A 9,029-nucleotide genomic window follows, 5' to 3' on the forward strand; every position below is an offset into this window, starting at 1 on the left:
TGGCACACTTTTTTAGTCCATAAAAATAAAGCCTGAATTCGTTGGGCAGCCCATTTCGTCTAAAAACAACAAAAATACAAAATTTTGAAATTTTCAAAATTTTGTATTTTTTACAATTTTCAAAAAAATATTTTTTTTTTATTTTTTCCTTAAATTTGGTGCAAAAGCAAACAACTTTTTCTTTATACACTTTTCAGTACAACAAAAAACAAAAAAGTTATGAATTTTTTTTTTTTTAAATTTGTTATTTATTGCTTTTTTGGACTTTTTGTCAGTCTTCTCTGCAGTAGAAAATTTGTCCTATTTGGGCCGTGTTAATAAAAATTAGTTGATATTATGCTAATACACCTTTCTTAACATTAGAATCGACAATTGCATCTCTAACACAAATTTAAAAAAAATTTTCCAAAAAAGTACAAAAAATTGAAATTTATAGTGAGTGAAGCATTAGCCGAAACATGAAAAAACATTAAAAACATATCGAAACCTTTCTTTTTTTCTTTTAGATGCCAAATTTAGATAAAAATACAAAATTAGGAACAAAAAGGAACTCAAATTTTTCAAAAATTCTGCCTTTTTTTAATTTTTTCCGTAAAATTTGTTTTTACATTCTCATAAAAAATGAGAAAGTCTTGGATTTGTGCGATTTTGAGCAATGTCTAATTTTGCTAAATCTTTACGTTTCATGACCCCCTGATTCCAAAAAAATGGTTTTTAGAAAAGTGTCTGTCCGTCTGTCTGCCTGCCTGCCTGTCTGTCTGTCTGTCTGTCTGTCTGTCTGTCTGTATGTATGTCTGTCTGTCTGTCTGTCTGTCTGTCTGTCTGTCTGTCTGTCTGTCTGTCTGTCTGTCTGTCTGTCTGTCTGTCTGTCTGTCTGTCTGTCTGTCTGTCTGTCTGTCTGTCTGTCTGTCTGTCTGTCTGTAGAAAAATTTGTCGCCACGATAACTCGAACAAATTTTTATGAATCGTCTTGCAATTTGGCACACTTTTTTAGTCCATAAAAATAAAGCCTGAGTTCCTTAAGACACTTTTCAGTACAACAAAAAACAAAAAAGTTATGAATTTTTTTTTTAAATTTGTTATTTATTGCTTTTTTGGACTTTTTGTCAGTCTTCTCTGCAGTAGAAAATTTGTCCTATTGGGGCCGTGTTAATAAAAATTAGTTGATATTATGCTAATACAACTTCCTTAACATTAGAATCGACAATTGCATCTCTTACAAAAATTTAAAAAAAATTTTCCAAAAAAGTACAAAAAATTGAAATTTATAGTGAGTGAAGCATTTGCCGAAACATGAAAAAACATTAAAAACATATCGAAACCTTCCTTTTTTTCTTTTAGATGCCAAATTTAGATAAAAATACAAAATTAGGAACAAAAAGGAACTCAAATTTTTCAAAAATTCTGCCTTTTTTTGATTTTTTCCGTAAAATTTGTTTTTACATTCTCATCAAAAATGAGAAAGTCTTGGATTTGTGCGATTTCGAGCAATGTCTAATTTTGCTAAATCTTTACGTTTCATGACCCCCTGATTCCAAAAAAATGGTTTTTAGAAAAGTGTCTGTCCGTCTGTCTGTCTGCCTGCCTGTCTGTCTGTCTGTCTGTTTGTCTGTAGACAAATTTGTCGCCACGATAACTCAAATAAATTTTTATGAATCGTCTTGCAATTTGGCACACTTTTTTAGTCCTTAAAAATGAAGCCTGAGTTCGTTGGGCAGCCCATTTCGTCTAAAAACAACAAAAATACAAAATTTTGAAATTTTCAAAATTTTGTATTTTTTACAATTTTCAAAAAAATATTTTTTTTTTATTTTTTCCTTAAATTTGGTGCAAAAACAAACAACTTTTCCTATATACACTTTTCAGTACAACAAAAAACAAAAAAGTTATGAATTTTTTTTTTTAAATTTGTTATTTATTGCTTTTTTGGACTTTTTGTCAGTCTTCTCTGCAGTAGAAAATTTGTCCTATTTGGGCCGTGTTAATAAAAATTAGTTGATATTATGCTAATACACCTTCCTTAACATTAGAATCGACAATTGCATCTCTAACACAAATTTAAAAAAAATTTTCCAAAAAAGTAAAAAAAATTGAAATTTATAGTGAGTGAAGCATTAGCCGAAACATGAAAAAACATTAAAAACATATCGAAACCTTCCTTTTTTGCTTTTAGATGCCAAATTTAGATAAAAATACAAAATTAGGAACAAAAAGGAACTCAAATTTTTCAAAAATTCTGCCTTTTTTTGATTTTTTCCGTAAAATTTGTTTTTACATTCTCATAAAAAATGAGAAAGTCTTGGATTTGTGCGATTTTAAGCAATGTCTAATTTTGCTAAATCTTTACGTTTCATGACCCCCTGATTCCAAAATAATGGTTTTTAGAAAAGTGTCTGTCCGTCTGTCTGCCTGTCTGTCGGTCTGTCTGTCTGTCTGTCTGTCTGTCTGTCTGTCTGTCTGTCTGTCTGTCTGTCTGTCTGTCTGTCTGTCTGTCTGTCTGTCTGTCTGTCTGTCTGTCTGTCTGTCTGTCTGTCTGTCTGTCTGTCTGTCTGTCTGTCTGTAGAAAAATTTGTCGCCACGATAACTCGAACAAATTTTTATGAATCGTCTTGCAATTTGGCACACTTTTTTAGTCCATAAAAAAAAAGCCTGAGTTCGTTGGGCAGCCCATTTCGTCAAAAAACAACAAAAATACAAAATTTTGAAATATTCAAAATTTTGTATTTTTTACAATTTTCAAAAAAATATTTTTTTTATTTTTTCCTTAAATTTGGTGCAAAAACAAACAACTTTTCCTTTAGACACTTTTTAGTACAACAAAAAACAAAAAAGTTATGAATTTTTATTTTTTTAAGTTGTTATTTATTGCTTTTTTGGACTTTTTGTCAGTCTTTTCTGCAGTAGAAAATTTGTCCTATTGGGGCCGTGTTAATAAAAATTAGTTGATATTATGCTAATACACCTTCCTTAACATTAGAATCGACAATTGCATCTCTTACAAAAATTTAAAAAAAATTTTCCAAAAAAGTACAAAAAATTGAAATTTATAGTGAGTGAAGCATTAGCCGAAACATGAAAAAACATTAAAAACATATCGAAAACTTCCTTTTTTTCTTTTATATGCCAAATTTAGATAAAAATACAAAATTAGGAACAAAAAGAAACTCAAATTTTTCAAAAATTCTGCCTTTTTTTGATTTTTTCCGTAAAATTTGTTTTTACATTTTCATCAAAAATGAGAAAGTCTTGGATTTGTGCGATTTTGAGCAATGTCTAATTTTGCTAAATCTTTACGTTTCATGACCCCCTGATTCCAAAAAAATGGTTTTTAGAAAAGTGTCTGTCCGTCTGTCTGTCTGTCTGTAGAAAAATTTGTCGCCACGATAACTCGAATAAATTTTTATGAATCGTCTTGCAATTTGGCACACTTTTTTAGTCCATAAAAATGAAGCCTGAGTTTGTTGGGCAGCCTATTTCGTCAAAAAACAACAAAAATACAAAATTTTGAAATTTTCAAAATTTTGTATTTTTTACAATTTTCAAAAAAATATTTTTTTTTATTTTTTCCTTAAATTTAGTGCAAAAACAAACAACTTTTCCTTTAGACACTTTTCAGTACAACAAAAAACAAAAAAGTTATGAATTTTTTTTTTTTTTTAAATTTGTTATTTATTGCTTTTTTGGACTTTTTGTCAGTCTTCTCTGCAGTAGAAAATTTGTCCTATTAGGGCCGTGTTAATTAAAATTAGTTGATATTATGCTAATACACCTTCCTTAACATTAGAATCGACAATTGCATCTCTTACAAAAATTTAAAAAAAATTTTCCAAAAAAGTACAAAAAATTGAAATTTATAGTGAGTGAAGCATTAGCCGAAACATGAAAAAACATTAAAAACATATCGAAACGTTCCTGTTTTTCTTTTAGATGCCAAATTTAGATAAAAATACAAAATTAGGAACAAAAAGGTACTCAAATTTTTCAAAAATTCTGCCTTTTTTTGATTTTTTCCGTAAAATTTGTTTTTACATTCTCATCAAAAATGAGAAAGTCTTGGCTTTGTGCGATTTTGAGCAATGTCTAATTTTGCTAAATCTTTACGTTTCATGACCCCCTGATTCCAAAAAAATGGTTTTTAGAAAAGTGTCTGTCCGTCTGTCTGTCTGTCTGTCTGTCTGTCTGTCTGTCTGTCTGTCTGTCTGTAGAAAAATTTGTCGCCACGATAACTCGAATAAATTTTTATGAATCGTCTTGCAATTTGGCACACTTTTTTAGTCCATAAAAATAAAGCCTGAGTTCGTTGGGCAGCCTATTTCGTCTAAAAACAACAAAAATACAAAATTTTGAAATTTTCAAAATTTTGTATTTTTTACAATTTTTAAAAAAATATTTTTTTTTTATTTTTTTCTTAAATTTAGTGCAAAAACAAACAACTTTTCCTTTATACACTTTTCAGTACAAAAAAAAAAAAAGGTATGAATTTTTTTTTTTTAAATTTGTTATTTATTGCTTTTTTGGACTTTTTGTCAGTCTTCTCTGCAGTAGAAAATATTTATTTATTTATTTATTTAGGAATATACAGGCTGATGCTCTTACATTAAAATTATAATCAGAACAATTGTCCAATACATTTAATCATTTAGATTTATATCATTGTAACGACCTGGCTAACAATAATTTGAGAAGAGAATTCTCCGCAACTGTAACTTAAAGCTAAATTCGGAAGTATTAAAAAAGTCAATATCATAATTCTTTACAACATCAATCTTTTCATTAAGAATATTATATAAAAACAATAAATCAATGTATAAGAATCTGGATTTAATTGTTGGTATATTCAAAATCTCACGCAAATTGGTATAGTCATGACCAAAGTAATCATAGGGGAGTCTCAGTCTCCGTGCTGCAAATCTCAAAAACCTGTTCTGTACCCTTTCAATTCTGACCCAATCCACATTGTAATATGGAGACCATGTTAGAGAAGCAAATTCTACCAATGACCGAACTAGTGAAAAATATAAAAGTTTTATTGTCGAAGCATTTCTGAAATCGGATGCGTTTCTTATGATGAAACCAAGTGTTTTGACAGCTGTGTTTACTGTACAATCGATATGATAAGCAAAAGAAAAAGATTCAGACATGATTACACCCAGATCACGCACCCGACCCACTCTATTAAGTTCAGTTGAATCAATATTATATCGATGTCTCAAAATTATAGATTTCTTCGAGAAAGAGATAACAGAACATTTTTTTTGATTGAGCAAAAGATTATTCTTCGTACACCATTCTTGTAGACAATTCATATCAGATTGCACGTCAGTAAAGTCTAGATGATTTTTAATAATTTTATAAAATTTTAAATCATCAGCAAATAATAAAAACAGACAATGTTGAAATACATCTCCAATATCATTCATAAAAAGTGTAAATAATAATGGTCCAAACACAGAACCCTGCGGTACACCAGATGTGGCAAAAAAATGTTTTGATAGAGTTTGAGCAACACGAACTGTAAGAGATCTATTAGATAAATAAGATTTAATTAAGGAAAGTATGTTACCATAGAATCCCATATGAGCTAATTTGGTCACAAGAATAGAATGGTCTACCTTATCAAACGCTTTGGAAAAATCTGTATACACTGCGTCAATTTGCAATCCATTTTCTAAGTTATTAATAATGAAATCAGAAAAAATAGCTAAATTAGTATTAACAGACTTTGCCCTGACAAAACCGTGCTGCTCAGGAATAATAATATTATAAGTTGACGCAGAAATGACTTCAGATAGTAAACTTTCAAATATTTTAGCAAAAACATTTAAAATAGTGATTGGCCGATAATTTTTTACCTCAGAGCTGTCTCTATCCTTAAAAACCGGTACTATTATTCCCTGCTTCCAAAGCGAAGAAAAAACTCCAGATGATAAGGATTTATTGAATAATAAAAATAAAGGTTCAACAAGTGAGCAGCAGCACGATTTTACGAGGGCAGGAGGAACACCATCTGGTCCAGGTCCTTTAGATACATTAAGATTTTTAATCTTTTCAAAAATTTCCTCCTTACTAAACGTGAAATCATGAATTGTAACTGCATCCTTAACAACCGATTTACAATCAAATTTAGACACTTCAAGTGTATCATATACAGAACTAAAATAATTTGCAAACAAATCAGCTATATCCTTAGAATTTTCAGCGACTTCAAAGTTATAATGCATAATATCAGGCAGACCACTTTTACCCTTACGTCTAGAATTAACAAAGTTCCAGAATTTCTTAGGATTTTCCAATATGGTATTTTCTGTTTTCAAAATATAATTTTTATAACATTTTTTAGATAATAATTTACACTGTGTCCTTAAGTCAGAAAATTGAATATAATCCAAATGAGAATTACTATCTTTATAAACCAAGTAACCACAGATGCCAGCAATATTATAATTTTTAAAATCCATTTTGGATATATTAACAATAGATGAACAACAATCATTACTACTTTCAATTAATTTCAATGTCAAAAATAATGGTGGATGATATTTATCAATTGGTAGTAATGAATCTGTATAAGAATACTTCAATGTATAATCAGTAAAATTACAAAAAATCAAATCCAATAAAGAACCATAATGATTTGGAAAAAAATTAATTTGACGTAAATCAACAAAATTTAAAGTGTCAGAGAAAAGAGAAGAAATATTAATATGTGTGCGCAAAGAACCAGGCTTTGCTTCACAAATTGGCTCACTATTGTTATTAATATTCCATTTGATGTAGGGTACATTAAAATCACCAAGAATGCATAAATCACAAGAGGGGAATCGTTCATAGACATCCTCTATACATCTACACACTTCACTATATAATTCTAATGAAGCATTTGGTGGAATATAAAATACACCGATGACATAAACCAGGGAACAAGCCTGAATTCTCACAAACAAATGTTCAATCGAACAGCTGATCGAGGGAATCAAATTACTCTTTATATTGCTTCCAACTGCAATCATTACACCTCCACCACGCAAACTGTCACTTGTAGAAACATTTCTATCAAATCTATACACCTTATAATTAAGAAAACCCATCTCAGACGTTTCAATATTTTTAGTTAGTCATGTTTCTGTAAAAACTATAACATCAAAAGAAAATACATGAACAGAATTGCGCAGGGTGTTAAGTTTAGTTCGCATACCTCTGACATTTTGATAATACAGAGATATATTGCGCATACTCAATGAGAGCTCTCGCGATGTCATAGTTACTTGTCTTGGCTTTTCGACGGGAGAAGAGAATTGTTGGGGAGGGGATTCTGATTTTTCACAATGACTGGAGTCCCGCGACGAAATATTAGTTTGAGGTTGGTCTCTCCCTCTTGAAGACGATTGGCGAGCAGTAACTTCATTTCGGAAAGTTCCTTTAATTGTAACTTTGTTCTGTCGTATGATATCCAGAGTTTCTCCAGTTGAGTCCTGTTGTTGGGGTCCCTTTTCGCCTTGATGAACTCTCGTTGGATTAATTGTGCAGTTTCCATTGAGGGGCAGATTATTTTCAGTGGTCTCGGAATAGATTGTTGATGTTTCTGCAAATTACCAAAGCGGTGAATTTTTAAGTTTGAGAGCAGATCAATCGACATGAATGACGACAATAAATTAATGACAGATGCTTTACAGATTTCCACCTTAGCTGACAAACCACCTTCCACATTAACAGGAGAACTACTTGAAGGTTCAGGAAATCCAAAAAGAATTAGATTATTTTTCTTAGATAATCTAAGTTCAAGCTCTTCCATGCAATTATGAATTGAGGTGTTAGTTGAGGACATTTGATTTAAATTGGAGTCTATTGCTTCAAATTTACCTTCCAAATCATTAACTCTAATGTCTATGTTATCAAGTTTAGCGTCAATTTTGTCCATCCTTGTCATAGCCTTATCAAGTTTCTCTGCCATTACATCAAATTTCTGAGCACTAGAGTTCACAGTGTTAATGACCTGCGAGAACTGCAATTTTAAATCAGCAGTAGTTTCCATAGAGCTGGCATTCATATGATCAACCACCTTAGATAGTCTAGACTCAAAATCAAGAGCAACTTTGCTTAGTAAGGTTTCCATATCTGAGGTAGAACACGATCCTTTTCTAGAGGATTTTCTAGATGTCTTATCAGTACCAGCATCTTTATCAGCCATCTTTACAACCCTCAATTCAATTCAAAGACACAGTTAAAAGCACAATTTGATAATCCGATCACTTTCAGGTTATGTTCAATACTATGAGAGTCACTTTCACAAAAACATGGAGAAATCTCATAAAAATCAGAAAAATAAAAAAAAAAAGAGAGACCAATAAAACAACCAAGAAAACTCAACTTCAAAAAATGTAAAAAACTGTTCAAAGTAACGTAAACAACAAATAAAAAAATAAGAGCAAGTCAAGCACGTGTTCAAAAACGAAAGGCCAGGGCCGTAGTTATAGTAATATGTCCTATTTGGGCCGTGTTAATAAAAATTAGTGGATATTATGCTAATACACCTTCCTTAACATTAGAATCGACAATTGCATCTCTAACACAAATTTAAAAAAATTTTTCCAAAAAAGTACAAAAAATTGAAATTTATAGTGAGTGAAGCATTAGCTGAAACATGAAAAAACATTAAAAACATATCGAAACCTTCCTTTTTTTCTTTTAGATGCCAAATTTAGATAAAAATTCAAAATTAGGAACAAAAAGGAACTCAAATTTTTCAAAAATTCTGCCTTTTTTTTATTTTTTCCGTAAAATTTGTTTTTACATTCTCATCAAAAATGAGAAAGTCTTGGCTTTGTGCGATTTTGAGCAATGTCTAATTTTGCTAAATTTTTACGTTTCATGACCCCCTGATTCCAAAAAAATGGTTTTTAGAAAAGTGTCTGTCTGTCTGTCTGTCTGTCTGTAGAAAAATTTGTCGCCACGATAACTCGAATAAATTTTTATGAATCGTCTTGCAATTTGGCACACTTTTTTAGTCCATAAAAATGAAGTCTCAGTTC

The sequence above is a fragment of the Leptopilina heterotoma genome, unplaced genomic scaffold, assembly GCF_015476425.1.
Source record: "Leptopilina heterotoma isolate Lh14 unplaced genomic scaffold, ASM1547642v1 Lhet_362, whole genome shotgun sequence".
Classification (NCBI taxonomy): Eukaryota; Metazoa; Arthropoda; class Insecta; order Hymenoptera; family Figitidae; genus Leptopilina; species Leptopilina heterotoma.